This window comes from Dermacentor variabilis, chromosome 1 (assembly GCF_050947875.1).
Source record: "Dermacentor variabilis isolate Ectoservices chromosome 1, ASM5094787v1, whole genome shotgun sequence".
Lineage (NCBI taxonomy): Eukaryota > Metazoa > Arthropoda > Arachnida > Ixodida > Ixodidae > Dermacentor > Dermacentor variabilis.
In genome coordinates this window covers 274,324,175-274,330,327 of record NC_134568.1, presented here as the reverse complement: position 1 = coordinate 274,330,327, position 6,153 = coordinate 274,324,175, and the positions used below count along the sequence as shown (strand labels likewise).

The 6,153-nt window shown below is 45.4% G+C and overlaps 1 pseudogene; it reads left to right on the top strand.

Annotated features, from left to right (window-relative positions):
• Positions 1 to 4,188: 4,188 nt before the first annotated feature.
• On the top strand, positions 4,189 to 5,505 carry LOC142568119 (uncharacterized; annotated as a pseudogene).
• The last annotated feature ends 648 nt before the right edge of the window (positions 5,506 to 6,153 follow it).

Genomic DNA, 6,153 nt, shown 5'->3' with positions numbered 1-6,153 from the left:
AGAGGAAGTGAGTGGCGGTGAAGGAAGCCACAGAGTCGGAAGTACTGTTGTTACAATTAAGGATCCAGCTTAATCAAAGTGGCAACGGAAACAGGGCTAGCGGCGAGCACCTAGATGTACCAGAGGAGCACAATTTACGGATAAACACTAGCAGGCTTCTCGTCTCCTTCAATGAAAGAAGGGAGGATTTGGACGCATTTATCCGGCGGTTTGAGAGTATCACCAGAGGTCAGAAGTGGCCCGAAGGCCAGTGGTCGACCGCGCTTTCGACCTGTTTAAGCGGAGAAGCGCTTAGCATTTATGGAAGGTGGACGATGCTTATTTATGGCTGGACGATGCAGCGGACTACACAAAAGTGAACACCGCTCTCCTCAGGTGGTTTCGCTTCACAGCAGATGGGTTTCAAGACAGGTTCAATATCGAGAAACCAGTGAGGGCTGAAACAGCAACCCAATATGGAGCTCGGCTAAGTCATTATTTCGATAGATGGGTCGAACTTTCCAAAACCAATACCGAGTACAGCACCCTTCACCCACTGCTGATTAGAGAGAGATTTTCGCACAGTTGTGGTTCGAATTTGTCGCTTTACCTAAAGGTGAGGAAGGCACTCTTTGGACGATATGTTAGAGCTGGCAGACCAATTCTTGGAAGCTCAGGGTGGAACAAATCTCGCGAAAACAAAGAAGGGTGATCCAGTCATAGCCGAGAGACAGGAAACTGAAAAGAGAGGAAACGGCCGCCCGCCACTACCGCATTATTAGAGAGCTTTAGTTTAGGGGACACAAGCGCCTTGTGTACGCAAGAACTAGGGGCGACGGTACTGCGCATGCGCAGACCGCTACATCTACTTGCGTCCCGGGGTTATTGGAGTGGCCAAAAACATCGCTGCCCCTAAGCGGTCACGTTACCCACGTGACTCACGCGGTGCAGGAGAACTTACGAGTAGCTAGCGGGTAGATAATTTTATAAATCTTTCGCCAAGTGTCGACAGACGTCGTTTTTATATATATTAGATAGGTTTCCCTAGCAAAAATTCTAATAGAAGTTTGTATTAGTCTAATACAGTTTTGTATTAGTTGTATAAGTTTTGTATTAGACCAATAGAAATTTCTATTAGTTGTACTGATTGACCTATAAGACCAATAGAGCCTATGTATTAGGCGTATTAGTCTTATACAAACAGTGTTGCATGTCTGCTAGTTTCGTTATTAGATTGATACGTCCTATTGACTTTATACAGATTGTTGCTGGTCTGTTATGCAACATGCGTTGTTGAATTCTGTTGCCCGTTTTTGCTGCTTGTTTAATGCGACGGTGAAAGTTTATGAAAAATTAAGTCTGTATTGGGGACCATTTGCAGAGAGGTCTCTGATTATTCGCTGAATAATTAAGAATTTTGCTGTACAAAATGTGCAGCACACAGCATTCGCACGTTTGTATTAGTTTCATCGCACTAAGCTTATCTCTCAGCGAAAGCAATGGACGCGCACCTACATGGTCTTCCCAATTTTGTTTCACTGGCGACGTCTCATAACTAGGCCTCTGTTGAACCTCGTCGCGATGAGTCGTGAGGAAACAGCTAGTGTTTACAACACAGCAAATACTTCGCCACGAAAAAAAAAAAGCACAACGAACAACCAGCCGTGAACTGCAAGGCAGAGTCGCGATGCCCGGTGGGTTTACGAACGATGGTGCAATCGCAGCAACCATAGTTGTTTGCCACTGAAGTTTCGTTAGTCCCGTATCTTCTGTTGAAGTGCGCATAAAGCAGTGTTAAACTTGTAACCTAAATTGATAACTTAATACTGCATATAAAAGGCCGTAATTTTTATTGACATCAATGAGCAGTATCGCAGAGAAGGGAACACGGCAGGCGGGAAGATCGCAAAAGTACAGCCGTAGTCAGCCGTAGTTGCGCACAGCACGTGTGCATTGGCGGCTGCCATGTTGCAGCGTACTGTAGCCATGTCAAGGCGAGGTGTGCGCGATTTTTAGTGAATGAATGATGTGTTTTTAAGGAACCCGAGGTGCTGGCGTCTGCGCAATCTTATTCCTGCAGTATAATACTTGGATATGAGTGTTGTGTGACTACAAAACAACTGAAGGCAACTGTTTTTACCCCTGTGCTTCGTGGATCTATCAGCGTGCATCGACGTGATGTGTTTTCGCCAGTGCCGATTCCTTTCCATTTGGAGGTAACTATTGTACTTATTTATGCTTCTATAGTATAGTATAAAGTTGTTTCTTTTTATCCCAATGGTGGATGCACTTCAGTACAGTGTGATTGGGCCAATTGTTGTGCGCATAGCAGCAGTGACATGCATGTTTCCGACAATGCTGTGCAAGATTTCTTTCTAGAGTTGTTCCTTATCTGCCTACAGTTTTGATGTAACACACAGAACATCTTTGGTGCATTTTATGTGCTGTCTAGTTGTTCTGTCATATCAGATGGCATCATTTTTCTTTATGATAAACATGTCGAACTAAGCATATCACACTTTGTCCTAAAATTAGTTTGGAAATTACGGGGCCATATTATTCAAATTTAGAAGCAAATATTGCCTGCTTAAACATTTAGTGGTAGAACAAGCACCCTGCTTTTAAATGTTTCTATATGTGTGTCTGTTTCTACCCAGGTTTCTTTGACCACCCCAAAAGGACGTTCTCTGGTCGAAGTGGTGGAGTAAAAGCTCTGGCAATCAAGATTGCTGACCTGACGAAGATCTCGAAAGAGAAATCTGTAAAAATATTTGTGTGCTAATAAATGCTCCTAGCAATTATGCCTGTTTTTCATTCTGTAACTGGTGCATTGAAACCTTTTCTTTCACACCAATAGACCTATTAGACTAATACGCCGATATACCTACTAGACTAATACACCAATAGACCTATCAGACTAATAGGCCAATACACCAATAGATCTATTAGACTAATACACTAATAGACATAATAGACTTTATTAGTGTCAATAACCTCATAGGCTATTAGTTTTTGTATTAGAATTTTTGCTAGGGTTAGCGTGTCCAGTATTCGGGTAAACGCAGGCGGACGCAGGTTGGGGCGGGGGAGTACATGGGAGCAGCCTGCATGGTGCATCCACCTGGTGGCACAAAACTAAAACGGACAAAAACAGCTAATATTGCTGTAACCAAGTCTATTATACTTCGCTGCTGGTGTAAATTTTTGGCACTGGCGTAATCGTGTTGCTGCCAAAAATTTACACCCGCAGCAAAGTAAAATACACTGGGTTACTGCAATATTAGCTGTTTTTGTATGTTTGAGCTTTGCGCCACTAGGTGGCTGCACCATGCAGGCTGCTCCCGTTTACGGCTCCGCCCCAACGTTTACCCAAATACCGGACACGCTAAATTAACTGTTTTTAATAAGAATAGTTTTATGTGCTTTACTTCATATGCTTGATTTCATATTTTAAAGAATGATAACGCAGCAAAGATCAGATGTTGATGGCGCTGCGAGCGCATGCGACCTCACTGCGGCTTGCGTTTGGGGCCGCTAACATACTAACGTGTTTCTGCTTGTGTGTCCAAACGCAAATGCACCCAAGCGCTAGAGGCCCCAACGCCAAGCTTGCATCCCCTAAACTAAAACTCTCTATTACCTCTGATATCCCAGAAACCACCCACCCCAGTTACGTCGCAACAAACCCGCAGCCAACGCGGCCATCGTCTGTTACACATGTGATGGAAAGGGTCACAGATCGTACAACTGCTAAGTGACCTCTAATAACAGACTACGGGAATCGTGAATTCACGCCTCCACCAAAGTAGATCACCAAAATCAGATACGCGACGGCTATCTCGAGCTGAGAAATGGGGACAAGATTCCCGTCAGCGCGATAATGGCGACACAGCCAAAATTTCTCGCCAAGGCCCTTACAGTTGCTTCAGGGATTCTATAAGGGAGAGAAATCTCAGTGTTGTGGTGCAACACGGTGATTGTAAAGACTGACCTGGTGAATGAAAACCAGTTAATGGGTGCAAGCAGCCTCGTCTACTTGGTTGCCGGAACTGCCAAGCTGCTGCCCGAAGCGCGGATTGAAGTCGACACCCCATACTTTAATGGCCCCCTTACAGCGCTATGTATGCGAGAACCACTGTATGACCTAATTGGTGGGAAATATAGAAGGCGCAAGATCCCCGGAGGATACGAAATACGAGACTGAACAATATGGCAGTAAGGACAAGACGAAACGAGGACCCGTGGTGGCAGCTATCACTCGCGCCCAGGCGCAGGTGCAGCAGAAAAGGCTTCCCAAACTCGAGGCTCTCGAGGTCGCCGTAGAGTTAGCAGGCGAGGACGGTACGTGAGCGAGCAGAGAAGTAACAAGACGCTTGTGCAATGTTTCGCTAGGATCAACCGGAAGCAGATATGCTCAAATTAGAAGGGAAGTGTCAAATTCAAACAGGAAAAGAGGCTACTTTATCAGTGCTACGCAGAGAAGAACGGACGGTCAGTGCATCAGCTTGCCATGCCGAGGTGCCACAGAGATGCGGTGTTAAGTACAGCATATGATGGTATAATACCTGGTCACTTAGGCGCTCAAAAGACTAAAGATCGGATTTCTGAGGAATTCTATTGGCGGGGCATCGCGGCCGATGTGAAAAGGTTTGTCGCTTCTTGCTATATTTCTTGTCGAGTAGAAAGAGGGCTTTCTATAAATCTCATCTAGAAAAGTGCGGGATTCAGTGCGCCAACACCTCCGGCACCTGTCAAAAGTAGGTGGAATTCGTGGATTGAAGCTGTTGATCAGCATCCTGCATACTTTGAGTACTATCCTTCTTTGCTAAGGCAGGTTCATGAAAGGTATGGAGAAACTGCATGCGTTGATTCTTTTCTGGAACTTTTGGATGAGCCCTCAACTGAGCTTAAGTACAGCATGCAATGCATTGCAGTATTTGGTAAAAAAGTTGCCAGCCTTCTGAAAGCATCTCAGGGTCAGCGTGTAGCCTGTCATAAAGCGTACAATGCTTTGTTTGTACTTTGGGGTATTTGGAAGCAGCTGCACAGGAAGATTTTGAAACACAACTAAAGAAAGCATTGCACATGACGAGGCCCATCGGATTGCAAACAAAATGAAGGCTGCAATGAATAAAGCAGCTAGCAAAGCGCGAGTGTATTTGGAGAAATCTGACACTTGGAAGTTCTTCAAGAGTGTGAGGTGCTTGGATCCTCTGCAAGTCGGGAGTCTCTCAGAGAAGAGGTCAGAGTTTGCAGGTGTGCATGGACTTGGGAAAGAGTCACGAGCGCTAGCTGCTGAGTGGCAAGTGTACCTTAAGTCTGCCGAAGAACTCAAGTCTAGTGACAGGGCCTTAGCACTGTTTCTTTCTAAACGAAAAAATCGAAGTGTCGGTGTCGACCTGCAAGGTCGACACTGGCACGGCTGTGACTGCAACTGAACACGACCAGTATGGCGCCAACACCACAGAACCCATCTAGGCAACAAAACAAACACTGATGGGCCCACACCAGACAGTGATCGCCACTGTTGGCTACATCAACGCAGCAACTGCCTGCCGAGGCACGAAAATCCATTCATTGACATCAAAGGATTAAAAGTACTGCTTAGTCGGCCAACCATAGAGTCACTTGAAATTCTGCAACACCCTCTCGAGTTGGTTGAAACGTGTACGAAAGTGACCGACATTTCTGACTTTCTGGCTCTATACCCCAAGCTAATCTCCGGGCTTGAACTTAAAAACACAGAGTACCACATCAAAGTCAGGAACGATGCCAAACCCTGCGCAGTCACCTATATCCAGTAAAACCTCATCAATTCAGATTTTGCGGGACCAAAAAAACATGTCCGAATTAACCAAATGTCAAATTATCGAGGGTATCAAGAAAACAATAAGCAAATGCATACATCAACACGCTTTTATTTACTGAAAGAATCATCAAATCATGTTTCTATTTTGCACAAAGGAAGTGCGGAAGTTGCAATTCTCATCTTGTGACTGATTAGTGCTTGCAGCAGTGAAGACCTCGCGACTTCCTTCACAGCGCGGGCACAGCGCGGGCGCAGTGCGCGCCTTCATCTGAGACGCTTTTCACTACCGCGCGCACATCCCGATTATTTTTTTGACAATGTCACCAGGTCGCCGCCCATCTTGGTGTAGACAGTGCTCTTTATCC